This window comes from Lissotriton helveticus, chromosome 6, assembly GCF_964261635.1.
Source record: "Lissotriton helveticus chromosome 6, aLisHel1.1, whole genome shotgun sequence".
In the NCBI taxonomy this organism is placed as follows: domain Eukaryota; kingdom Metazoa; phylum Chordata; class Amphibia; order Caudata; family Salamandridae; genus Lissotriton; species Lissotriton helveticus.
Window position 1 is genome coordinate 490,103,051 of NC_136067.1, and position 26,307 is coordinate 490,129,357.

Consider the following 26,307-nt stretch of genomic DNA (forward strand, 5'->3'; position numbering starts at 1 on the left):
AGCTACCTATCCTGCTTCCCAGCAACACCACCCACCTGAATTTGACACCCGGAGCTTCAGCAGGAGAGGGAGGAGCGGCGACGGAGAATTACCACCCTCCGACGCCGTCTAGAACCGAGAAAGAACACTGTGTTCGCCGGGGCCTGCTGCCACGAGTGGAGCCGCGACCTCGATTTGCGGGAGGGCTGACCTGCTGCTTGCGGCCGGCGGAGCTCTGTGTGGGCGCCGGAGGTGAACGTGGGCGCTGAGCACTACCGCACGCCTGACCTCCTACACCTACTCCTCCCGCACAGATTCGCCCCCTCCGGGAAGCCTTGTGAGACCCGCCCTGCCCTCCCAGGTCCGACCCCGGCCGGCGACACACTTGGACCAGACTACCACCCGAGGCTCCACCGCGGCGCTGTCCGCATTCACCCGAGAGCCTGAGTGCTGCGTGGGAGCTGCGGGATCACGGCGAGAGCTGGGGTGGCCAAGAGACCGCTGCACCAGACTGGGGACACGCAACGGCTGCACTGCACGGGCCGGCGCCGCAACGGTGTTGGCGGGCGCCATCTTACCTCCTCTCCGGGATCACCGGGAATACCGGGCCGACAGCGCTGGGAGCTACCTACTCCGGGGCTCTGAGCCACGACCACGGAGCCACGACACAGGAAGCACAGCGGGACACCTGTGGAGTCCCTGCTTATACCTTACCAGAGGCGGACCCACGCGGCGGCATGGCGCCCACCTAGATCGAGACACAAAGGTAACGACGCCACACCCGAGAACGCTTCTGCCGGGGCTGCTACGCGGCGCCTCTGGCCTCCCCTCTGGAGGTCCCCTCATACCACGCAGCTGACAATACCTGCCACCCCCGCCAAAGCCCACACTACTGTTTCGTGAAGGACATTAACCATAGCGCTGCTGCATCTTTCCAAGGCGCTACAGCTGCCACGGAGCCAGCGGACCCCCTCAGCCCACACGGGTTCTTGTGCTACTGCCGCCTCCTCTCCTATCGGATTAACTACTACAGGGGCAGCCCGGACACAGGATATTGTGTGCCGCTACGTAGTGGGGGTTGTGAGAGGGACGTGTGATCGGCACAGCGTCGCCCTGCACACTAGATCCATGGGGAGGCACAGGGGCAAGGCCCAGGACCAGGGCGCATCGACGGATATGCAGTCCACCGGCTCGGAAGACCCACTGTCCTCCTCCAATATGGACGTTGTCCCACCGACAGGGAAAGGAACACAGGATGCCAAACTGGACCTTATCCTGTATGAAATACGGGCCACAAGAGAGGCGCTAGAATTACGCATGGATAACATGGCGACGGGCCTATCATTGCTCCGGGCAGATCACAACAAACTGGCGGAGAGGGTATCGGAGCAGAAACTCGCACTCAACGATCTAATACCCCAGCAAACGGATCACTCCACAAAGCTGGAAGTCTTGGAAAAACAACTCAAACAGCTGTGGGACAAGGTGGATGATGCAGAAGGGCGAGCCCGCCGCAACAACGTCCGCATTTTGGGCATTCCGGAGCGCAGTGAGGGGAGGAATCCTACTCAGTTTGTGGAAGACTGGCTCAAAAAGATGGTAGGCCCAGAGGATCTGACTGCCCTGTACAGCGTGGAACGAGCGCATAGGATGCCCTCAAGACCGCCGCAACCAGGAGCACCACCGCGCCCTTTGATCGCGCGCCTCCTTCACTATAAAGATCGTGACACAGTGCTACGCGCAGCGCGAGAGAAAGCGCCGCTCCGATACGAAGACAAGACTATATCCGTATATCCAGACTTTACTCCAGCGGTGCAGCGGGCCAGGTCTACCTTCTTGGGGGTAAAACGCAAGTTACGTGAAAGAGAATTGAAATATGCCCTCCTGTTCCCCGCCCGCCTCAAGATCCTGCATGGCAACAGATCACACTTTTTTGACTCACCGGAGGAAGCAGAGGAGTGGATGGAAGTAACGCTAACGCCACCTGCCTCACAGGACCCATTTGCCGACGATGGGAGCGACGGGCATCAGAATCCGCCAGGCCGGCGACGCCCTACCTCCGATACTGGCCAAGGCCCCTCAACACGGACCTCGCAGAAGGGACAAGATGCAAAGAGCCGCTCGGAGGAACGAACGACGGTGGCGCAGCTGACAGAGGAGGCACTAGCCGCTCACGATGCAGACACGGCAAGGAACGTGGCCAGCAATTCAGACACGCATACGGAAGTATCGGGGTCGGCAGACAGCTTACAGCTCTTCCCCAAGATCACGGCGCAAATGGCGGAGGAATTTTAACAGCGCCTTGAACAATGTCCGGGTGGTAATGTATGAACCGCATAAATAGCCACACACAAGTGGGTGGCCTGGGGGATGTACGCGCTAAGGGCTTGCTATGTCACCGCAGGTCAGCACGAATCGGGACCGAGTAGACTGCACCCCCCATCACATGAACATGGTTGTGTTTGACTATTACCCATGTTGGGTATCATGGTTTGGACCCTGGGTCGGTTTATCTGGGGACCTCAATGTTCAGGGGTTAACTGTTAACATGGCACTCCTCTACCACCACAGGGTATACCTGGCATGCTCGCCCACGGGCTCAACATTTCCACATTTTACGATCAGTCATGGGGCCACTTAATGTTTACAACTTGTGCACCTGGAACGTGCGGGGCATGGGTTCGATTCACAAGAGACACAGAATACTGGCTCAGCTTAACCGTAGGGGGGTCGTGATAGCTTGCCTCCAGGAGACACATTTGAACAGTGCTGAGAGCTCGAAACTCCTGAAGAAGTGGAGGGGACAACTCTTTGCTACCTCCTACTCTGCATTTTCGAGGGGGGCCGCTATTTGGCTTCGTAATTCTGTACCCTTCAAGCCAGTCGAGCAGAGAATAGACAAAGAGGGCAGATATGTATTTGTAAGGGGCATACTGGATGGTCCCACTGTTGTGCTTGGATGTGTGTATGCACCAAATTCGGGTCAATCGGATTTTTTAACTAGTATTAATGCAGTTTTAGCGGATTGGGCAGAATATCAATGGATTTTTGGGGGGGATTTTAATTCTGTGTTGGATGTTACGTTGGACAGGTCACACCCACCCTTACACGCCACCGAAAGCAGGAAACAGGCAGTTGCACTAGCACAGTGGGCAGAAGGGTGGGGCCTAGCGGATACATGGCGCAGCAAACACCTGCTCGACAAGGAATATACCTTTTTCTCCCCACCACACCAACTGCACACCAGAATCGACCGCGTGTTCTGCTCCCGCTCTCTACTGGGGGCGGTTCTCACAGCACAACATATGGGTAAGACACTCTCAGACCACAACCCTGTCGAACTGGCATTGCAGTGGGGTAGGCTCCTGGCACCGATACCGACCTGGAGGTTGCCCACGGAACTGTTAGAAGACAATGTCTTCAAATCGTCCATGGCGGACACCATTGAGGCTTACTTCGCTACGAATGCTGACACTGCTAGCTCCAGACAAATAGAGTGGGACACATTCAAAGTCTTCATAAGAGGGGAGGCGATGGCCACCCGGGTGGGCAGGAAGAGGGAGGTGATTGAAAGCCTTAAGGAAGTAGAGGGTAGACTGGCAATGCTAGAGCACGAAGCAGTGGGCACAAACCTGCACTTTACGCCACTACAAGAGGCACACATAAGGCATGCTGAGCTACTTGAAGACCTGAGATTACTGGACTACCACGAATACACTAACAGACAGCACACACAGGCTGATCGGTCAGGCCCACTGTTAGCCCGCATTATACGAGACTCCCCGACACACCTCCCAATCTTGGAAATTATAGACCAAGAAGGTTCGACGGCCTCGACTCAATTGGGAGTCAACACTGCATTCAAGAACTACTACACCACACTATATGGCCCGCACCAGCGCCTTTCACAAACGGCACTGGAGAACTTCATGGGTGACTTAGATCTGCCCCAACTCACTGGCGGACAACGAGACGACCTGAAACGTAATATCACCATAGCAGAGATTAGACAGGCAATACACGCTCTCCCGAGGAATAAAACTCCTGGGACGGACGGTTTACCGGTAGAATTTTATGAGACGTTTATTGACCTACTCGCCCCACGCCTACAAATCATCTACCAAGAGGCACTACGGGCCAACTCCCTGCCACAACCATCCCTCCAAGCCTTGATAACTTCCCTTTTAAAGCCGGGCAGAGACAGGATGCACCTAGCTAACTACAGACCCTTGTCTCTCCTTAATACTGACTATAAGATACTGAGCAAGGTACTGGCAGCGAGACTGGCGCAGTACATCCCCCAACTGATCCACCCCGACCAGTGCGGGTTTGTACCTGGTAGGAGCACAGCAATGAACCTCCGGAGGCTAGCCCAACTGATGCTACGAGACCAGGCAGATTTAAGCACTGAGGGCTGTATTTCACTAGACCTAAAACAGGCCTTCGACTCCCTCAGATGGGATTTCATGTTTGCAACATTTGCAAAATTCGGGATGCCTCCAGAATATATTGCATGGGTCAGGTTGCTATATACCCGTCCCACGGCACGGGTGCGAACGTCCAGATGCATCTCAGAGCCCTTGGCCATTGCAAAGGGTACCAGGCAGGGGTGCCCACTTTCCCCGCTCTTATTTATCCTGGCGCTCGAACCGCTACTTTGTAAGCTCCGGTGGGTGGCTTCCCACCGTGGCATTCAGAGAGGCGGGACGACGCACGTGGTGTCCGCCTATGCTGACGATATCATCCTATACCTCCGTGATCTGAGGGGTGACCTGGACCCTATACCCAAACTATTTGAGGAATACCGGTTATCGGGCCTCACGATAAGCGAACCCAAGTCGTGTGGGTACTGCTTTTCTGCCACTGGCCCATCTGCATCACTGCTTTTTCCGCCATACACCTTCCAAATGGCGGACACAACTTTCCGCTACCTTGGGATCCAAATCTACAGAGGTGCCGAGGAAATGATAGACGGCAATCTGGGCAGGGCAATGAGGGCACTCAAATCACAGATACAATTCTGGTTGTCGCTGCCTTTATCGGTGGCAGGTAGAGTGGCAGTCTCCAAGATGGTGGTGCTTCCCCAACTCATTTACTATTTTACTAACTTACCATTCCTGATTCCAGCTTCAACGTTCAGGGTACTGGATACACTACTAACAGAGCTCATATGGGGATCGGGGCGGAGACGCATAGGACTTGCTAAGCTACAGCTTACCTCTGGGGCTGGGGGTATGGGAGCACCGGACTTCCGAGCCTATAATTTTTCCTGTCAGCTGCAATGGCTGGCCTACTGGCTGGCAGGCCGAAACATACATGAAATCGACATGACGGAGGAGGATCGTTCCAAGGGGAAAATTCATATCTTGCTTTTGCCCCGATCGGAGCTACCTAGGGACACTCCTCCTCTTCTCCGACTTGCCGTCCAATATTGGCGGAAAGCAGTAAAATACACGACCCCAACGACTTCATACGCCCCTACAACTCCACTACTAGGTATCCCACTGGAATCGGGAACGCTCTCGGCCCACAAGCTCGCACCATGGCACGACGCAGGGGTAACGCAAATTGGAGACCTCTTCATAGAGGGACGCATGTTGTCCTTTGAGGACTTCAGGGCCACACATAACGTCCCGGGAGGCTCGTTCCTCCTACATGCTGGTTTACGTCACTACGTGACAGCGATGTGGGCGCGAGATGGCGAAGAGCCACCCACAAACCCATTGCTAACAATGCAGTACCTCATGGGAACGGGAAGCCACCTGACCAGATGGCTTACTGCTGGTATCAGAACGGGGAGGGCGATCTCATTATTGCCCCTCAAGGCCAAATGGGAGGGCGACATAGGAAGGCCACTCAGGGATAAAGAATGGGAGCGTATCCTTCAATTTCCCAAAAAAGTGGCTAGAAACCCGAAGTTCAAGTTTATTCAATTGATGGTCTTGCACCGGGCGTATCTCACGCCACGCCGTATACACACTATGTTCCCTGACACTGATGACACCTGCCCCCGATGCAGAGCAGATGATGCGTCACTGATACACATGCTATGGGACTGCCCAAAATTGGGCTATTACTGGACCACTATACACGAATCGCTTACCAGAGCGGGTGCTCCCCTACTAGCACACACCTTAGAACATGCAATACTGGGGCTAGGACCAGTGACGCGTAAAAGAAGTGTGTCGACACGTTTCACTGATATGGCCATGCTACTTGCGAAACGTGCAATAACCATGAGGTGGAAATCGCCCAAACATGCCGCGGACGTGCTTGGTGCACCTCAACACAGCAATGGGGAAACCCACACAGTTTTTGTTTATGTCACTGACTGGTTGTACAGAATAGCATTATAGGAAAGAGATGTTTTTGGGCATAGCCAAATACCAATGGATGTTTGCAACTACGAAATATGAGTGCCTAGGGTGGGTTTACAAGGGGTGGCGGGTAGGGGGTTTCTTGGGGGTTCTGTTTAGTTAACTGCAATGCAACAAAAATAGAAAATTTATATTACACTTGATATTATTGTACCGCAAAGAGCGTATTAATATGCGATTTCTTGTATACCAACTGTACTATCCTGTTGCTCTACTTACTATGCAAATAAACAAATTTTTAAAAAAAACGTAACTCTGAGAAGACGGAGGTTGTCATCTTTGGAAAACTCTTCCGGGTATGGTCATCCTCTTGGTGGCCTTCATCTCTGGGATCTCTGCCCATCCCTGTCCCAAGGGTCAGGAATTTGGAAATCATTTTCGATGACAACCTTAACTTTGTCACCCATGCCAACCAAGTAGCCTCAACAGCATTCCACAAGTTAAGACTGATAAAAAAAATCATCCCGTTCCTGCCAGATAGTGCTGGGAAAACATTGGTAAGAACGCTGGTACTTTCTTCATTGGATTACTGTAACGGCCTATTTACTAACGCACAATCTCGGGTCATAAATAAAATGCAGATGATACAAAATGCGACGGCGAGACTGCTTTCAAGGATTCCCAAATTCAACCCGATTGCCCAAACTATCCGGAATTACCACTGGCTGACGATCAAGAATCGTATAAAATTCAAAACTCTATGCCTCTCGTACAAAGCGGTACATAAACAAGGCCCGCAGTTTCTCAGAGAACAGCTTACTGCCTACTGCCCCACTAGACAACTGAGATCAACGACAGCGTTTCAACTAGTGGTACCGCGCACAAAGACTGTCTACTGGGGAGATAGACGTTTTTTGGTCACGGCAGCCAAACTCTGGAACACCCTTCCACTACAGATTCGATCAAGTCAATCTCTTTTTCAATTCCGAAAACGGTTAAAGACCTGGCTGTTCAACCAGCAACCCATCCAGTGCACTTAGTAATTTGCCCTTTCTCCATAAACACTTCTCCCTGAGTCATGTACAAAATCTTCAGCGCCGAGACGTCTACGGGCATTTGTTCGCGCTCTATAAATGTAATAAATAAATAAATCTCTTCGGGGTCCAGAAGAGATGAGCATAGCTTAAACTGAACCCTCACGTCAGGGGAGTTGACACACTCCACATTTTTAATGAGGCAGATAACCACCCAGAATAAAGATATTATTTGGAACATCTAACCTTTTTTAACACACTCTCTGCACTTCACTGTATCTACACTTACACGGGCCACACACCCAACTTCATCAAATGGCAAAGGAACAAAAGTTCTCAGAAAAAGAGCCCCTTCGCGGGTGCCCGTTGGGTATTGCAGCGCCGACCCAACGAGGAGCAGGTCCAGATGATGAAGCATGACACCTAGCTTGCTGGGTGTGTGAGGATCCTAGTTCCGCAATAGCGGGATCCCCTGTGAATCCCCCTCCACCCTCCTAGTACCCCTCCACCACCACCACCTCCTGTCGGTTGATGGCACACAATTCTCCATGAATCTAGACTGCTCAACTAGAGGAACAGCATTCACTTTTTACATTTATTATCTGACTAGGCACTTTTGCTGGACTTCTTAAAACAGCGCATCAGCCCCCCACCCTTTTGAGATAGATATCTGGCCTCTGGTAAGCCAGACCATATCCATCTCTTCGAAGTAGGCCAGGTGAACCTCCTACTCAGGAGGTAGCCGGGAGGTATACAGGGTTTTTTAATATGAAACTAGTTTGTGAATAATATTGGTACTGTCCGATACATAGGTGCCACCCTCCAAGCATAGATTTGTGATGTGTCCTGCTCCTCTGAGGAGGAGAGGGGGCATGAGGCAGGTCCAGGCCCACCAGTGGCGCTCCCCCTTGCCATACCTGCGCTCAGTGGTATATTTACCCAGAAAGGCAGCTTTCCTGTCCGCCAAATCATTAAACTCTTCAAGAAGAGTAGTACATTTGTGAAGCAAAGATAAGTGTGGGGCGTTATCTCAGTCTATGGATGCCAGTTCGTCTTGAATCGGGCTAGACTGCTGTGCAAGTCCTGCAAGACTCCGCTTGCTTGAAAATGCAGATATCGCCAATGTGCTCCTCAAAGGCATCCCGTAAGGTGGCATATTGAGTGACTGAACCAGAGTTAATATCGAAATATTCTAGGATAGCGCTGTATAGTAAGGCAGTTACCAGGAAGGACCATCTACTTTCCCAGCCCTCTTTGTATGGAACTGTGAGCTGTTATGGCACTGGGCCATGGTCCGAGAGAGTGCATGGCAGCGTTCCTCATCTCTGAGCCACTGGCAGGCAATCGCAGAGAGAAACCAATGTTGAGCCCAATAAAAAGTGTAGCCCAGGCGTCTGGGTTGTGCAGGCTCCAAGTGTCTCTTAGAGCATGTGCATCTACCAGATGCCAAAAAAACTTGTTGGGACTGCGGTTTACCACCCTGACAGGAGCTGGAGGAATCTTGAGTGGGATCCGACCATAAATTCAGGTCCCTGCTTACTAGTGTTGCATCCGGATCGAATCTGTCCAGGATGGTAGATATCTCTTGAAAGGAGGAAGGATCATCTGTGTTTGGGGCATATACATTTTAAAAACGGTAGTGTCCTCCCCAGCATTGTCCCAGCCACCAGCAGGTATCAGCCCTGGTCGTCGATTATAGTGGTGTGGTGTGTGAACGGGAGTCTTTTGTGTGTAAGAATGCATACTTCCCTGGAATAAGTACTGTACCCAACAAAGTATCTGTGGGACCCCCAGGAAAAGGCGAACGGGGGACACCTGTGAGGGGAGGTGTGTTTCATGTAGGAAGGCAACTTTGATGTTACGTCGGTTTAGGTGGGCTGGTACCAGCTTACATTTCTGTGGATTTAGTTCCCGTATGTTCCAAATGAGGAGTGTCTGCTCAACCGAGTCTAGAGGTCCCCATTACATGGGGAAAATGGAACTGTTGTGCCCGTTGTAGGAAGCTGGCTCGGTATAAACTATACCAAAGTGAGGTATAGTGTGCACAGTGTCCAGTGGAACCAAAAAGGTAGGCAGAGGTAAAGTACATAGCACCTCACTCTCTATTTGTGGTAGAGCGGTTGAGTAGTAAGGCTTTATCAGAGGACAGTGAGTTATTTTATTTCCTAGAACCAAGCAAGCCTGGCACAGGTAAGTGATAAATACTTTGCAGTAAATATACAGTTGTACCACAGTTTGGGCTGCAATTGTAAATGTACTTTGATTTGATAACATTAGTGTTACTGATAATGCAATGCTTTGAGGATACAGTACATATACTTTGTATAGGATTTTTAGCAGAATATCATGTAAGTTACTTTTTAGACTACTTTTCTTACACAGTGCAGTATACCTGGATACTGCACTGGGACATTTCCTGTAAACAGGTAATTAAAAGCGTTTTGGTTATTTAGTTACAGTTTTAAAGGATTTCTTAGATTTTCCTTCTCCACACTTGAAAACTTTTCATAGAAAAACAATCAATGGTATCCTATTGAGGAAAATAGTATTATGGGTTCAAAGGTAAGTACTTTGTTGTGGGAGTTGGTATTCTGGGGTTAGACTCAAGGGTCCCTCGGGGTCAAGAATGCATTCTTTTTACACCCTCAGCGGCACTAGGGCGGCCGGGTGCAGAGTGCTGAGGCCCAGTGTTATCCAATGGGGGTTAGGGGGCCTCAGGTTGATGGTCGCTAATGAGCAGGCCTCTGGGTTGAGAGCAAAGCTCCTGGACTTAGGCTTAGGGCAAATGGGGTTCAGGCCAGCACAAAGGATGCCCCCTCAGCGGCACTGGGGCGGTCGGGTGCAGAGTGCTGTTTTGGCATCGGAAGCCCTGTAGCTTTCAATGGGGAGTGTCCAGTTTGCAAAAGCACTGCAGGCTCGGGGACGAAGGCCTTCTGGGTGTGACCACCACTTGGTGAGGTAAGTTGGGATCTTGGGGGTCGGTTGGGCAACATCGGTTCGACCACCCAAGGCCGTGGGGCGTCGGGTGCAGGGGTGCCTTTTAGGGTCAGGTCTTCTTACAAGCTCCTGGTTGCGGTTGGGGGCACCTTCCGGTTTGAGGCTGCAGGCGCCAGCAGGAGGCTTGAGGCAGGTCAGGGGTCGCCAGATCTCGGGTCAGGATCGCCGGACCTCCTCTTGGTGTTGGGCCACTCGGGCCGTGGGCGTCTGGTGCAGAGTGGTGCAAACTCGCGGATCCTTGCGGAGCTGGAATCTGTTGTTTGAACAAATCTAGTGTTCATGGGAGATAGAGTCTTTGGGATTGAAGACAGGCAGGTCCTCCGGGTTTCTCGAGGTTGCTGGCTGCAGTACACACCAGGATTTCACTGGAGCAGGTTCGGAGGAGGGGATATGCTGGTAGGGCTGGGGCCAAGTCAGTGTGCTTCCTCCTCTTGTTAGCTTCGACACGGCTGTTCAGTCCTTCTTCTTTTTTTCTTCTTGTAGGTTTTAGTCTGAGGAAATAAGGTTCAGGGGTGCCCCTAAATACTGGAGTTAGGGGCGTTAAAGATGGGTAAAAGGCAGGGACCAATGGGTCCTTTCCCTGGGGTGGATACACCCCCATTATGCCAACCTCCAGTGGGTGGGATGCATACGCCTTTCCCTGGTTGCCTGGGTCTCCCCATCTGCAAGATGGTGGGTACTGAGAGTTGTGCTTCACCTCGCCTCCCCCACCTGAGGGGTGGAGTTGGCAGAAGTGGGCACACCTCTCTTCCTCACTTGTTTTTCCCGCTGGTTCTTGTGCCCAAAGTGAGGGTGAGAACCAGTGGGGGCGAGAACCAGTGGGGGCCAGTTGCGGAAAGCAGCAAGGGGCCTGGGGAATCTCGCAAAGCCTTTGAAGCTTCCCCTTCGTGGACCCTGTCCATCCTGGGGGAGGAGGCTTGGCACCTTGTCCCAGGATGTGCATTGTTTTGTTTCAGGCCCTGAGAGCAGCAGGCTCTCGACCCAGGGGTCCAGAAACATGTCTGGTGGTGGCAACTGAAAGCAGCCAATCAGCCTGGACACTAGTGGTAGGTTGTTTTTAAGGGGCCTTCTCTAAGATCCCCTCTCTGTCATTTTTCATTAAATCCCACACTGGCATCAGTGTGGGTTTAATGTGCTGAGAAGTTTGATAAAAAACCTCTCAGTTTTCAGTGAAGCTATTATGGTGCTGTGGAGTTCGTAATGACAAACTCCCAGCACAATATACTCTTCATGGCAGCACTGCACTTACAATGTCTAAACATGGACTTAGAAACTGTAGGGATACAGGGCTCATGCACCTGTACCCTCACCGCTGGTATTATGCACCCAGCAAGAGGGGTGACTGATCTATGCCAGGGCTGTGGGTTGTAGGCATGGCACACAGGGATGTGAGTACTGAACTTAATAAGAAACCCATGGCTCGCAATTCTCTTTTGTCTTACAGTAGCCATCATCCAAATCATTGCGGGATAATCTGCCCTATGGGCAATTCCTCTGGGTCAGGAGGAATTGTTCTTCCAAAGAGAAGTTCAAGGAACACTCTGCTCTCTCTGTTCAACTGAAAGAGAAAGAGTATCCAGCCAAACTGGTGAAACAATCTCTTAAGAGGGCCGCCAATAACAACCGGTAAGCCCTCATCGAAATAGGCCTCCCTAAAGAACAAACTTCGAGGATTACATGTGTACATACCTTTTGCACCCAAACCAACCAAATCCAAAAGAGTATCAAGCGCAACTGGAGGACTCTAATCATCGGAAATGCATCAATTCCTCCACCGATATTTGCTTTCAAGAGAAGTACCAACCTGAACGACAAACTGGTCCATATCAGACCAAGAACTACCAAGGCGCCCACCCAAGACACACTATGGGGTCCATCGGCCATAAAGGGACATTTTCCCTTTGGTACATGCGCTGCATGTCCTCAAATTACTCACGCTAGAAATAGCGACATCGGGACGGGCAGACCGTGGATACTTCATCGACATACTAATTGCACCATCTACTTAGTGACATGCCCCTGCAAACTTGGCTATGTAGGGATCACCACCAGGAAGGTGAAAACGAGAATCCTGGACCACAAGAGAACCATTCGATGTAGGAAACAAGCGACTATGCTTACTAATCACTTCCTGCTGGAGAACCACTCAGCGGATGAACTATCCTGGACTGTCTTAGAGCAACTTTACATCCCACCACATGTCACAGATCTAGCTCGATATCTGTTCATAAAAGAATATGCTGGGTACATAAACTCACGGCAGATGTGTTGGGCCTAAAAGATGATATCCCTTGGATAAGCAGGGATATACTGCTGTGACTACTGTTATCACCACATCAATTGCAATCACATCCGATGATGAGGTCTTATGAATCCAATACTTTCTAGTCCTCATCGTTGTCCATGTAGATTTAGATACACTATAAATCTTCAAGATATACAAGTAACCTTTTCCGTATCAAATAAACTACATTTCCCATCAACTCTGAACTTTTTAGTAGTTCTCTCGCGGTTTCTTCAAGGAGCCTTTCTCATCTAAGCTTGTATTGTGCGTCCTTTGCTTTATATAGGTTTTGCTTACAGGTGTGCTACTTTGAAGTCTATTCTTTTTGATAGCCACACAGATTTAGATACATCTTCAATTTTATGGCTACATGAGTAACCTTTCCTGTATTCTAGCACTACATTTCCCATCATTCTTGGTGAGTTGAATAGTTCACTTGTGCGCTTTCAAGAGAGACTTTATATCTTCCATCTGATAGCACTACATTTCCCATCATCCTTTAAGTGCTGAGTAGTTCTCTCGCGCTTCCAAGAGAGACTTTTTCTCCCAGCACGCACTGAGCAGTCTGTAGTTTATTTGTTTTTAAACACCGGTGCGCTGCTTTAAAATCGTGATTAGTCTTGAGGCATAGTTGCACCAATCGGATCTCTCATATTTAACCCGGCTTAGCCCAGTCGTCAGTTAACTTCGGTCACGACTCATTTGCACCCCAGGGTATGGACGGATAGGTAAGTGTTTTTTTCAGCATAGTGTGATGCCTGTTACTGTGGGTGTTTTCGAACAACTAAGCCCCTTTGGTCTTGTAGCGCGTTCTGATCTGTTTAGCCAAACTCCTCCTCCTTCTTTTTTTTTTTTTTTTTTTTTTTTTTTTTTTTTTACTTCTGCTTTATTTAAACTGCAGAGGAAGCCTCATTACACAAGGCATTGTTGCTTATGATTAATCATCGCTAAAGCGTAGGTGTTTTTATTTTTATTGTAGATACATTGGCAAAACAAATGTGCAGGAATACATAGTTACAAGACCCACAGACTCGAGGGTTAGTGTCAATAACGTTTGTACTATCTTCATCCAACTTCATTTATGCTGAGGTTCCACCGCGAGTCCGGTGATGCCCGAATAAGTTATCGTGAGTATTGTCCAGCTCACTTGACATAGGGCTCCCATTAGGCTTTTATACTTGTTTGCTTTGTATCAGACATGGCTCGCAATGAGCATACTCTCAGATGACAAATTCTTTTGCCATTTTTTGTAAGGGTGGGCGTAGATCGCGAAGTAGCGCTACGCGAAGTGCACTTCGCACTACGCGAACTTCACGTAGCACTACGCGAGCTGCGTAGTAGCATGTTCGCACTGTGCAAGATGCGTTTTCAATGATTGCACAGTGCGGACAAGCATCCGGCACTGTGCAAGCATTGAAAACGGCATCTTGCACAGTGCGAGCTGTAGTTTTCTGCTGCTCGAGTAGATTACTCGAGCGACAGCTTTCTCAACGCGAACAGGTATTTTCTCATTGAGAGCGGTCGCGAGCATGCGCAACCACTCACAATGAGAAACCTGACCTCCTCGCGTTGAGAATCTCGCTGGGATGTCATTTTGCTTGCTCGCGGTCGCGAACATGACGTTCAGGACCGCGAACAAGCTGCACTACTCATGTTCGCACTGTGCTACGTGCAGCTCGCGTAGTGCGAAGTTGCAAAAACTTCGCAAACTCCGCGAGCGTAGCGTAGTGCTTCGCCCAGGGTTCATTTTTTGCTGTATGTGTTCGTGCTTGTGTGGATACTGACGTTGGGTTTGAGACTACAGAGCTCTCTCCCTCAAGGTATGTCAGGCTTGTTTTTTAATCTGATTACACCTGGTACCTCCTTTTTCCAGAGCGGTGCCTCTCCCCTGAGCCGTTGCCAGGTTGAGGTGAGGTAGTGTATCCGTAAACTACGGGTGAGGAATTAATTATTTCTTTTTTCCTTTTGACTCTATAATGGTCTTGTGATGCGTACTTACCCACACAGGTTATCTGTTAATGTTTGTAACTGTACATAGTAGGAGACTGTTGTATTTCATGTTCTTTTGTTTATGTTCTCTGTCATTACAGGTACACCCAGTATATTGTCCACAACAAATGGGAGATTACAGGGTTTGTATTGTGAATATTTCTCTTTTTTCTTACCAGCAGCATTCCTTTATGGTCCGGACGAAAGCCATGACACCATTATGGGTCTTTTCTTGGCTGAAACATGTTGACCAGAGTGTTTCTACCATATGCAGTTATTTTTTCATACTGCAATATGCTCTGTTTTTTTAGGTCTCGGGCCTAGCGTACACTGCGCAAGCAGTGTCGCGCAGCCAGAGTCCTTTTCCTGGGGTTTTGAAAATGGACCTGGAAATTCCACGCAGCTCGTGCGTGTTATTTCCTAGGTCCATTTTCATTGGCCTTCGCATGCGTGTGTTTTAAAAACAGAACACGCAATAGGCCATGGGCGGTCGCGTAGCTCCGTCCATGGCCTATTGGTGTCTGTTACACGCACCAGAGGCCATATGTCTTTAATTATCGCGGCCGTCACGGCCGCGATAATTGAAGACATATGCTTGCAGTCTCGCGCGCGCGCACCACTCGCGGGCATTTTTTTTTTTTTTTACAATAGGATTGCTTGTTCTTATAGGCATATCGCCCCCTTTGCCCTCGGTCTAGTTCAAGTCAGGCAAAGGTATTGGGGTCAGAGATGTATAGGATTTGTACAGGATCACTCTGTGTGTTAATTTGTGTTTTAAACCGGGATTTCTATTTTCAGAGCGCAAAAGCAGTCGAATTAACGTGTCCAATTAACGGCTTGCTAATCATTGAGCAGAGCTCGGTGTGATCGCCTGGCCATTTTGCCAATCACCATTGTTTTGCTGTTTCCATAACAAATATACATATGACAAAAAATGCAGCCCCCATCACCCCCGCCTTCACACCACGTCACAGAAAAGGCCCTTTGGTTTGCGATGTGTCGTGGGACGGGACTGGACGCTGGAAAGGCAACCGAAGCTCTGAATTTGATAAGCCGCGCATGACATTCAGGGCTTGGGTGGGCACACTAGACGGGCAAGTGCCAGTGCCATCTTCTTTCTGAAAGAATATACCCCAGTGAGGGGGTACACACACTGTGTGCCGCAGTGCGGGGCGGATTGAACACGCAGGCTGCACTGAATTTTCCAGTGTGATGGGGTGTACCACTCCTTGTTTTCGGGAGAATACCCCCATGCAGACAGAGCAAGCTAGCATTGCCGTCCTGTATTATCCAGTGTGAACTGCCATGGGGTATACCGCGCATAGCTCCCCAGGGTGTACCCCCGTGCAGACAGAGCGAGCTCGCATTGTTGTCCTGTATTGTCCAGTGTGGATAGCCATGTCAGCAGGCCCCCGTGAATTATGCGCCAGGACGCCTGGCCGTGAGCGCTGAGCGCTCCCACACTTACAGGCGCGGCTGCCAGAGTGTCAGGGTGACTCGTCAGGCGCATAGAGCAGACTCGCAGACACCCCGTCCCCCCCCAACCAGGGTGAGATAAAAATCACAGGCTATAAAGAAAAAAGTGCCCAGCTCCGCTGATTGATAATTGGAAGATCAGATACCTGGGAAGTACCCCACCCCCGTCACAAACCGAAACCTTAGAGCGTCGCTTCAATGGAGTACAAAACCCAGGCACTAGAACTGTAGTGAATTGAACACGTGACCTTGCGAACCTCCCTAAACTTGCCGCCGATAAATTGTGAACATTAATGTGATTAGGCTGAATGAACTTCTCGCTGCAACTGGCATAGAAATAGAATTAACTTGTGAAACTCACTGGGCTTGTACTGCAGTCACATGCAAACCTCGCTGAGTTTGGACCGAATTAACTTGCAGATGAATTAACTTGTGAACCTTTCAGAACCTGACCACAATAACTTGCGAACCTCCTTGGTTTAGAGCTGATCTGCGAATAAAGAACACACAACTTATTAAAATTGCCTTTGATTTGCGAGTAAACGTTTCCGACCCTCGCTAGATTTGCAGCTGACTTGCGGAGGATAAAGCACCAAGACACCAGCCAGACTTACGGCTGAATGACACCGCGGACCTCACTCAGTGCTTGAACAAAGAATCGCGAATCATAGTGGACTTGCGGAAGAAATGTGAATGAAAACATGTGAGTTTAGAAATACATTCATCCTTAAAAGATGTCTCGAGTTCTACTTAAACTCCTTGATACAGTTTGCTTTAGATGGATTCCAAAAATAAATAGGCCCACGTTGTTTTCTTTCTCGAAGACTATCTCAGAACGAGTTGTGTATCAACTGTGATAAAGTGGATGTTTTATGCCAAAGAGGGCAGAGCCAGGTACATTCATTCAACTATTGTCTGTTGCCAATGTGCCCAGACAGGGTCCAGATCTAAGGGTTAAAGCCACAAGCAATTGTAGTTCACAGGATACCTCAGAAAATTCTGATCATCCGAAATAAAGGACAGTAGACTTCGAGCTTACCCTTTCCAGCTGTACACTATAACGTTAAACACCCACTGATTCGGTCGTCTTGATAAAGGGGAGCATAGCCCCCTGTACTCCAGCCAGGGGGTTTTCCACAGGTAAGTGCAGCTAAGGTTCCTCCGCGGTTCTGCACTTTCCTCCGCGGGTCTGCCACTTAGTGCCGATACTGCGCTGTCTTGTGTCCTTGGGACAGTGTTGCAGCTGTGAGGCCGCCAGAGGAGGGCTCCAGTCACATCTTCCCCGCTGCGAAGTACCACGCTGAGGTGACACTTATTATTTCCGCAAGGGAGTGCTCCGGCGGCGCTATATTTTGTCTGGCACTTAGAGTGGTGACGTGTTCTGTAGCAGAGAGGGCTGAAGCTGCACTTCATTTTGTTCTTTAGAAAAGAGTGTTGAAATGACACACATTTTTTCATGTTTTGTAGGTGAGAATGTTAAGGTGACACTGTATTTGTTGCGCGTGAAAGTGGCGAAGTGGTGCCGTGCCGTGTTTTGCATCGAAGAGTGTATTTTGTTCTGTTCCAGATGGCGAAGGCAGCGCAGCTCACTCCATTCAGTTCTCCAGTGCCGACCCCGCACTGCATCTCGTCCAGTTACAAGATGTTAAAACCAACCTGTATTTCTATTTTGCACCAATCCGGGGAGTTCTGGAGTGTGTCCTGTGTTCTGTCCTGTAGCAAGGTTGCCCTGTCGGAATTTGTGAACGAGACGCTGTAGTTAGTTCTGTAGCTCGAGTTTGGAGTGTCCATGTTTTATTCCCTGCAGCGGCGTGTTTAAGAGGTCTCGGCCTAGTTTAACATTCTGCCGCCTCAGTGCGCGCACGCTGTGTGCTTTTAAAGCAAATGCCTCTGACAGGAGCCTGAGTGCACTTAGCTGATTTCATTGTCCAAGGCCGGCCCCTCCAAGCGACGGTAATTAGCCGGGTTCGATCCCTCTCTCTTGTCTTTCTCGTGCCTGCTGTTCCGCCCACACCCTCACTTGCGTCTTGTACTGCTCCACTTTTATGCGTGTTTGTGTGTATATTTAGCATAGTACACCCCGTCGAACTTGGTCTATGCAGGCCGCATATTCATGACACTGTCTGTCAGATTGGGATCAGTCGCTTTGCGTTTTGCAGCCCTTTTTTCTCAGTGCCTCTTTGTCTGTTTATGCCATTGTATGTCTTGTGCACCTACAGTCAATGTCCACTGTGGCATGACAGGCTCTCTCTCTTCACCTGGTCTGTTACTTCGCTCCTAACAGTTCAGTTGATATGTTCCTTAGCACAGAGAAACAGTAACTACGTTATTTTTGCTTAATTCCCTGGAATAATTCAATTTCATGGGTGCCAGACAGTTTCTGCAATATTTGTAGGTATGATGTGCTTGTGCACGTTTTCTTTTTGTGGGGCTTACTAAACAGGGCTAGAAAACTGTTCTCGGTAGTTAACGTGTGCTTTCTGCTGTGTGGCCTGGCCAACCGTGTGTGTAAGCTGTCTTTTCTGTTATAGAGCCTGGCAAACCGGGTAGGTATGGTGTGGGGCCCTGCCGACAGGGCGGTTAACCTCTCTTTCTGGTGTAAGAGTGGCCAACTGGGTAAGTAATCTGCCTTTCTAGTTCATGGCCTAGCCAAAAAGGTAAGTAACCCGTTCTTTCTGGCGCGGAGCCTTTCCAGTAGAGCAAGTAACCTGTCCATTCCGTTGCATCAACCTTAAACAACCAGACATACCTGTCATCCTGCTGTTATCTAAGGCGGTTATCCTTCTGAGGTTCAGACAGTGAGCACCAATCTCAGTCTCTCATAATGTGCAAATTATCTGTAAAATTGTTTGGACTGAGATGCAGACCGTATGACTGCGTTACTGTGAATGCAATGTGAATGTCCTATTACTTACCTGTAATCTTCATTACCCCGATTAGGGTCCTCCCAGTCCTTACTACGTGAGGCAGTCCTGCCTCCACCCAGCCAATCAAAACGCCAGAAATCCAAAGGTCGAAGGTTACATAAGCCCCTCCCACCCACCGCCATGCCTGTTATCAACAAGACTCAGACACAAACACAGCGGGAGGGAGGGAGGGAAGAGGACTGGGACGGGGAGGACCCTAATCGGGGTAATGAAGATTACCAGTAAGTAATAAGACATTACCCCCTCATGGGTCCTCCCCGTCCCAGTCCTTACTACGTGAGGAACTCACAAGCAGGAAACCAAGAAAAAAAAATGCAGGACACCAGGGATCCATGCAAAAGTACAAAACTTTAAACAATAAAGCATCAACGAACAGTAGCGTACAAGACGCCAACAGAATCGTCAGAAGAGGCAAGAAAAACATCAAGCTGAGAATGTCGCACAAAAGTGTGACGGGACAGCCAAATGGACGCTCCACAAATCTCCTGGATAGAGACCTCGCCGCCTCAGCACAGGAAGCAGACACAGAACCCACAGGAGACAAACAGGGCAGGAGAAACCCGAGACTGCAGTTAACATTGGAGGCTAAACAGTAGAGCCCTGCGAACACCCAAAGAAGGGGAACAGGAGAAACCCCCTCAGCAGGCAGAACAGGAAGCAACACCTCCAGCCGCAAAAGGAAACTCGAAGAAACAGGCAGAAAAGCCGGATTAAGCCGCAAAACAACTCAAACCAGCAGAAACTGCAAAGAAGGAAACAAAACGAGCAAGGCACCCAACTCACCCAACCGACAAGCGGAAGTGAAGGCCAGCAAATAAAAGCCACCGCAGTGGACAACCACAACAAGTCCGCCACTAACAAGGACACAAAAGGGGCAACCGCAGACCATACGAAACAGCAGGCAAGGCCCAAAGAAGAATCAAGCACAGGAGAGCCCGGACAACGAAGCACAAAGCTCTGAAGAAGCCGACTCACCAAAGGGCAACAACCACCGAGGAAGCCCTAAGGCCCGACAAGCACAAACCGCCGTCAACGAGCAGACAAAGTGGAAGGGGAAAAAGCCCAACAACAAACCCAAGCTGGAGAATCCAGTACAGAAACAGGAACGCCAGCACGGATTCTGACCAAGAGAAGAGCACCAGGAAACGAAAGAGCCCCAAAATGCATCACAGCTCCAAAGAACGGAAGGCCAACGCGACCAACACATGCCACAGGCCACCACAGAAGAACAGCCCAAAGACGCTAAAGACAGCCGCTCAAGAGTCAGGCAGTCAGAAGCAATCGCCAAAGATAGGGCCAAGACAGCTGGGGACCCAGAAGCAGAGACGGAGGCAAGGGAGGCTGGCCAAATCCGACTCCCACCAGCAACAGCAGGAGTGGAAACCAAAAACAGCGAGGCCAACCAAACAACACAGACACCCCCCAAACCTCCGCAGAACCCCCGGGAGGAGAAAACGGGAGGGAAGGCATACAGAAAACCCGAAGGCCAAGGAAACGAGAGAACAAACCCCCGAGGGCAGACCACCCCGGAACAAAAACCGGGGGAGAAGAGCAACAAGAGGGGAAGCAAACATGACCGAACCAAGAGTCCCAAACCAAAGACAAAAGGACCTGGAACAGAGGAACAGACAGAGGGAATGCTACACGAATCAGCAAGACATCCCAGCGCAGGGCCATTCCTAGCACCAGCGCATAGTCCCAAGCACCCGCGCATTGTCCCAATAAAAGGATATGTCCCGCTGAAACGAGCACCAGACAGCACCAAACAGAGGACGGGAGGAAGTGGCCCAAGCCACCAAAAGAAGGCACAATTAGAGTACTATTCCTTTAAAGAAACCAACCGCCGTAACCGGGATGTTCTCAAGACCCTCTGAAAGCCAACAGAGAAGTCGCCGCCCAGACACCAAACAGGGAAGCCAGCAGGAACAGAGACACGTACCGGGACCCCCCAAGAAGGCCCAAACAACAACGTGCCACCGGAGCGCCAGCCTGAACAACAGACAAGCCGGCCACCAAGGACCCCAACGGGGCCCCCAACCCAAGGACAGGCATCCGAGGACTACAAGAGGAGAGCGGGAAGCAGAAATGCACCCCCCACACCAAGTCGGGAGAGCAAAGCCACCAGACCAGGGGAAAGAGGAACCCGAGCCCCGTAACCAGCATGAAAAAGGACCCAACGAGTCATCAGAAGAAACACCAAGGACACGAGGTGCAAGAGAGCTCAAGGAACCACAACCGTGGAGGCAACCACCACCCTCCAGACCCACAACCAACCCCGAGCTGGGGCAGGAGGGTGACGTAGTAGGACCCGCAGAATATCCAACAGGGCAGATAACAGATCCGGATATACGGAACCCTCACGAAATGCATGTCATCCTTGCGCAGGGGCCATGCCAACCCCCCCAGTAACGCTCAACATAATTGCATATGAGCCGCCGAAGCGAGCACTGAGAAAACAGCTCCCTGCAAAGCGTCAAACCGGTCCCGAGGAACTGAAGCCCCCGATCAGGAACCAGACGAGGAACGGCCAGACCCAATATGACCCCAGAAACCGGAACCAGGACAGCAATCAATCAATCAATCAATCAGTGACACTTATAGAGCGCGCTACCTACCCGAAGGGTCTCAAGGCGCTGGGGGGGGGCTACTGCTCGAACAGCCAGGTCTTCAGCTTCTTCCTGAAGGAGAGGTGGTCTTGGGTCAGGCGCAGGTCGGTCGGGAGGGAGTTCCAGGTCTTGGCGGCCAGGTAGGAGAAGGACCTTCCTCCTGATGTCGCTCTTCGGATGCGGGGGACGGCGGCGAGGGCGTGGTTGGCTGATCGGAGGTGGCGTTTGGGAGCGTAGAAGTTGACTCGGCTGTTGAGGTAGCTCGGGCCTTGGTCGTGTAGGGCTTTGTGTGCGTGGGTGAGGAGGCGGAACGTGATTCTTTTGTTGACGGGGAGCCAGTGAAGGTCTCTCAGATGTCCGGAGATGTGGCTGGTTCGTGGGAGGTCGAGGATGAGTCTGACAGCAAACCCCCACAGCAGGAGCTAGCGCCGTGGAAAAAACCTGAGGAGTAGGAGAGAGGCCGAAAGGAAACACCTGAAAACAAGCAACGGAACACAACCACCGCAAACCTCTGATCAGCCAGATGGATGGGAACGTGAAAAACAGGCGACTCCCAAACTCAGGGAGCCAAAATCACCCACCAGGAAGAGGGGAATGCCGGACTGCAAGGGGCACAACCGAAAGGGACACAGCTGCACCAACCCGACCAAAGCCTCGGGAGGCAGAACTGTACTGAAAGACCAACGGGAGCCAGGACCAGGAACCGAGAGGAAGAGGACCCCCGGCCCCACTCCGTCACCGAAACCAGCACAACAGAGCATAGTGACAAAAAACAGGCCGACGCCAAAGAAGATGGCAGAACGCATCACAGTGCCAACGGATAACGAAGCAACCATGAAAACAGCCTAAAAGGGGAACAGCCCTCGAATGGAAACCGGCAACCAAGAGCGATGACCGACAAGACCCACCATTCAGAAATCAGACTGGATCAATGAGCCGGGAACAACAGAGCCAAGCCCCCAAATCGCAACAATGTCTACAAAGGAGACAGGGGACCTACAAGCAGGCCAACATCAGGAGCGAACACACAACCCGAAGAGGAAGAGACGCAACCACTAGGCCATGGAGATTCCTCCGGGGCACAACACATGCGACTGATACCCAGGGGCAACAAGCGCCGCAGAGGCCAGGAACCAAACTGAATCCAAAAAAGGCAGGCAGAGTAGTGACAAAGCACCAAAGCGTGGGCCAGAGAGAATCTCACCTGCCCTGGTAGCCCAGGACAATGCCCAACCAACTTGGCCAAGACTGGAAGGAGGGAGGGACCCCCAAGAAAAGAACCTGCGAAGCATAGCCCGAAAAAGAGCAAGCACGCCCCCCAAAAGGAGATGCAACATACGCACTCTCGAGAGCAGAATCCACCAACCGCCAACCTGGACCTCCAGGGAAGCTGCCTCTGAATACAGAGGGAGAAGGAGCAAAAAGAAGAAATGGAGGATACCGGGTGACAAAGACCGCCAGGCGAAACCGTGACCCCAAAAGCGAGGAATACCCCGCATGGCAATGCCAGGCCACACCGCAGCCAGTACAGCCAACAGGACGGCATGAAATGGCAGGCCAAAAAAATGGGAATAAACCCCGCAGTAGATAATGAATCAGGGAGAAGACCCAGCACTACCAGACCATGGACCACCAAACCCTGAACACATACCCCAACAGGGGAAAATGTCCACAACCCCACCAACAGTAGAAGAAGGTCGAGCTGCATGCACCAGCAGTGCAGACAGCGCAAAACAGTCCAAGAAAAACTGCAAAAGAACACCCCCCCCCTGCAGCTCCAGGACAACATGCTGAGTGGACAAAGAGAATGCACTTTTTCTTAAAGCACAGCATGAAAACATCTCAAGCCACCTCGACAGCATTGGCAGGACTTGAACCCTTGTCTTGTGAGAGCCTGTGACACCAGAGGCATAAGACATACCATCGAGCCATAGTTCCTTGGATGCACCGGAGAGGAAGCCCCCTCACACAAGGCGAGCAAAGGAGTAAACCCCACAGGAAACTCCCAACACACCAATAAAGGAAGTGCCCAGCAACCTCCTGAAACACTGCCCTCAAACATCAATCTCGTATGTGAGACCAGAAAATAAACAAAAAAGGGCAGCCCTGCAGTCTCCACCCACAGCCACAAATGAAGAACATGGCTGCAGGGGCCGGACGCTGCACTAAAGCACCAGCGCCGGAACGACCTGGGGCCAGAACACCAGGAGGGCTCCCCGCCCCAGCCCAGCACATGAACGGGGAGCATCCTGAACCCAGAACAGGAGTGTGGCCGACCGGAGGACCGGAGCGGCCGCGCCGGGAGAAATGTGAAAAGACCATAACCAAAGCATTTAAAAATCCAGAAGCAAACGGGAACAGAGGCAGGAACCGGGAGCACCAGCGTTCCGACAGCCGTCGGAGCAGAAAAAAACCAGGCATGGCGGTGGGTGGGAGGGGCTTATGTAACCTTCGACCTTTGGATTTCTGGCGTTTTGATTGGCTGGGTGGAGGCAGGACTGCCTCACCTAGTAAGGACTGGGCAGACATAAAGTTGTGAATTGTTCGCGGCATCACCACTGGCTATGTGTTTTCATAAAAAATGTAGGCCAGGAGTCGTTTTGCCGGTCTGAGGATGAAAGCAGTTTATATCATTGAGGCAGCGAGTCGGACATTTTTGTATCAGATATCTTATGTTTTTATTTATTTCTAAACTACTGCTCTGCTGATTTTTGCAATTGTTAGGTCGTGTAAATAAATACCCAACTCCATTATTAGTCAAGGCAGTGGTATTCAGTGCATTTTAAAGACAGAGTGCGTTATGCTGACATTGACATCTGTTGATTTGAAGGCAGTGTGACCGGGCGGGACAGGCAGGACGACTGGGCAAATCGTGAATTCCATTCACTAACCACGAAACTCTTTTCTGCACAATATCAGTTCTCTGTCCCAAGTCAAATTGCGTTAGTGCTCAATGCTGACATATACTGTGAGCTGCAGATCACGAATCAAAGTCCTGACATGGCGAATTCAGGCTTCCATCCTTCCAGATTGATAAATTCAGTACTATTAAATTAGGCTGAGCAATAGTAAGACCTGTTGCTTACAGCGCTTAGAAACTGCACCAGTTAATCTGTATGAGAAACAAGATATTATCACCCTCCTTATTAGGCGCACCCTACTAATCCCTTACTGTCCATGCTCCATGATCGTGCAAACCCTATCCATTTTCGATCCTCGTAACCCTTACGGAGTACCAGCACTTTTTTATTTTGAGGGGGAGAGTACCGGCACTTCTCAAGAGAAATGCAATACTTTTAATTGCAGAGTACCGGCACTTCTCAGAAACAGCAGGTACTCTGTACTTTTCCTTTTCCATTTCAAGTGCTGCCTATTGGCCCAGCGGAAACGTACAAAAATACCCAGATAGCCAGTCCAGTAATGTAACTATTTTTGAAGATGAACATTTTGCTTGCTTGCGTTCTCTGCTCATGCAATGGCGTCTGGCAGGAAGCAACTGCAGAATGCGCCTATCTAATAAACTTGCATGCAAATATGATATGGCGAAAGTTGTGGGTGTTTCCTGTTATCTATGCTGTGTGTATGCAGTTGGGTCTTTTCTTTTTCCCCCTCATTCATAAATAAGCGTTGCTGGGGGAGTGATGATGTAGGCGTTGCACGTTGAGTGGTGCTGTACACGGTGCGGATTGAGTGGTGCTGTACCCGGTGCGGATTGAGTGGTGCTGTAGGCGTTGCGGGTTGAGTGGTGATGTAGGCGTTGCGGGTTGAGTGGTGCTGTACTCGTTGCAGGTTCAGTGGTGTTGTAGGCGTTGCGGGTTGAGTGGTGATGTAGTCGTTGCGGGTTGAGTGGTGATGTAGTCGTTGCGGGTTGAGTGGTGATGTAGTCGTTGCGGGTTGAGTGGTGATGTAGTCGTTGCGGGTTGAGTGGTGATGTAGGCGTTGCGGGTTGAGTAGTGCTGTATGCGGTGGGGATTGAGTGGTGCTTTAGGCGTTGTGGGTTGAGTGGTGCTGTACACGGTGGGGATTTTGTGGTGCTGTACGCGGTGGGGATTTAGTGGGGATGTAGGCGTTGTGGGTTGAGTGGTGATGTAGGTGTTGCGGGTTGAGTGGTGATGTAGGTGTTGCGGGTTGAGTGGTGATGTAGGCGTTGCAGGTTGAGTGGTGCTGTACCCGGTGCGGGTGGAGTGGTGCTTTAGGCGTTGCAGGTTGAGTGGTGCTTTAGGCGTTGCAGGTTGAGTGGTGCTTTAGGCTTTGCGGGTTGAGTGGTGCTGTAGGCGTTGCGGGTTGAGTGGTGCTGTAGGCGTTGCGGGTTGAGTGGTGCTGTAGGCGTTGCGGGTTGAGTGGTGCTGTAGGCGTTGCGGGTTGAGTGGTGCTGTACGAGGTGGGGATTGAGTGGTGCTTTAGGGTTGCGGGTTGAGTGGTACTTTAGGCGTTGCGGGTTGAGTGGTACTTTAGGCGTTGCGGGTTGAGTGGTGCTGTAGGCGTTGGGGATTGAGTGGTGATGTAGGCGCTGGGGGTTGAGGGGTGCTGCCGGCTGTGCGCGTTTTCAGCAGGCACACTCCTCCAGCCATCAGTGCACGCTTTCACCAGACATACACACCACCAGTTGCCAGTGCACGCTTTCACTGTGCGCAAATACCACCAGACGACAGTGCACGCTTTCACCAGCCACACACACCACCAGTCGTCAGTGCAGGC

The 26,307-nt window shown here is 50.7% G+C and overlaps 1 protein-coding gene across 4 annotated transcripts in view; it reads left to right on the forward strand.

The window, feature by feature from the left end:
• FBXO9 (F-box protein 9) overlaps positions 1–26,307 on the forward strand; it is a 407,092-nt gene that overhangs the window by 9,977 nt on the left and 370,808 nt on the right. Inside the window, exon 2 of one of the 4 annotated variants that reach the window (XM_078647943.1) lies at positions 14,702–14,743. The exons of 2 other annotated variants lie outside the window; for them this stretch is intronic. The gene's annotated coding sequence lies outside the window, so the exon portion shown is untranslated. Of the gene's footprint in view, positions 1–14,484; positions 14,548–14,701; positions 14,744–26,307 lie in introns of those variants that run through there. One more of the 4 variants, XM_078647944.1, reaches the window with a different exon arrangement.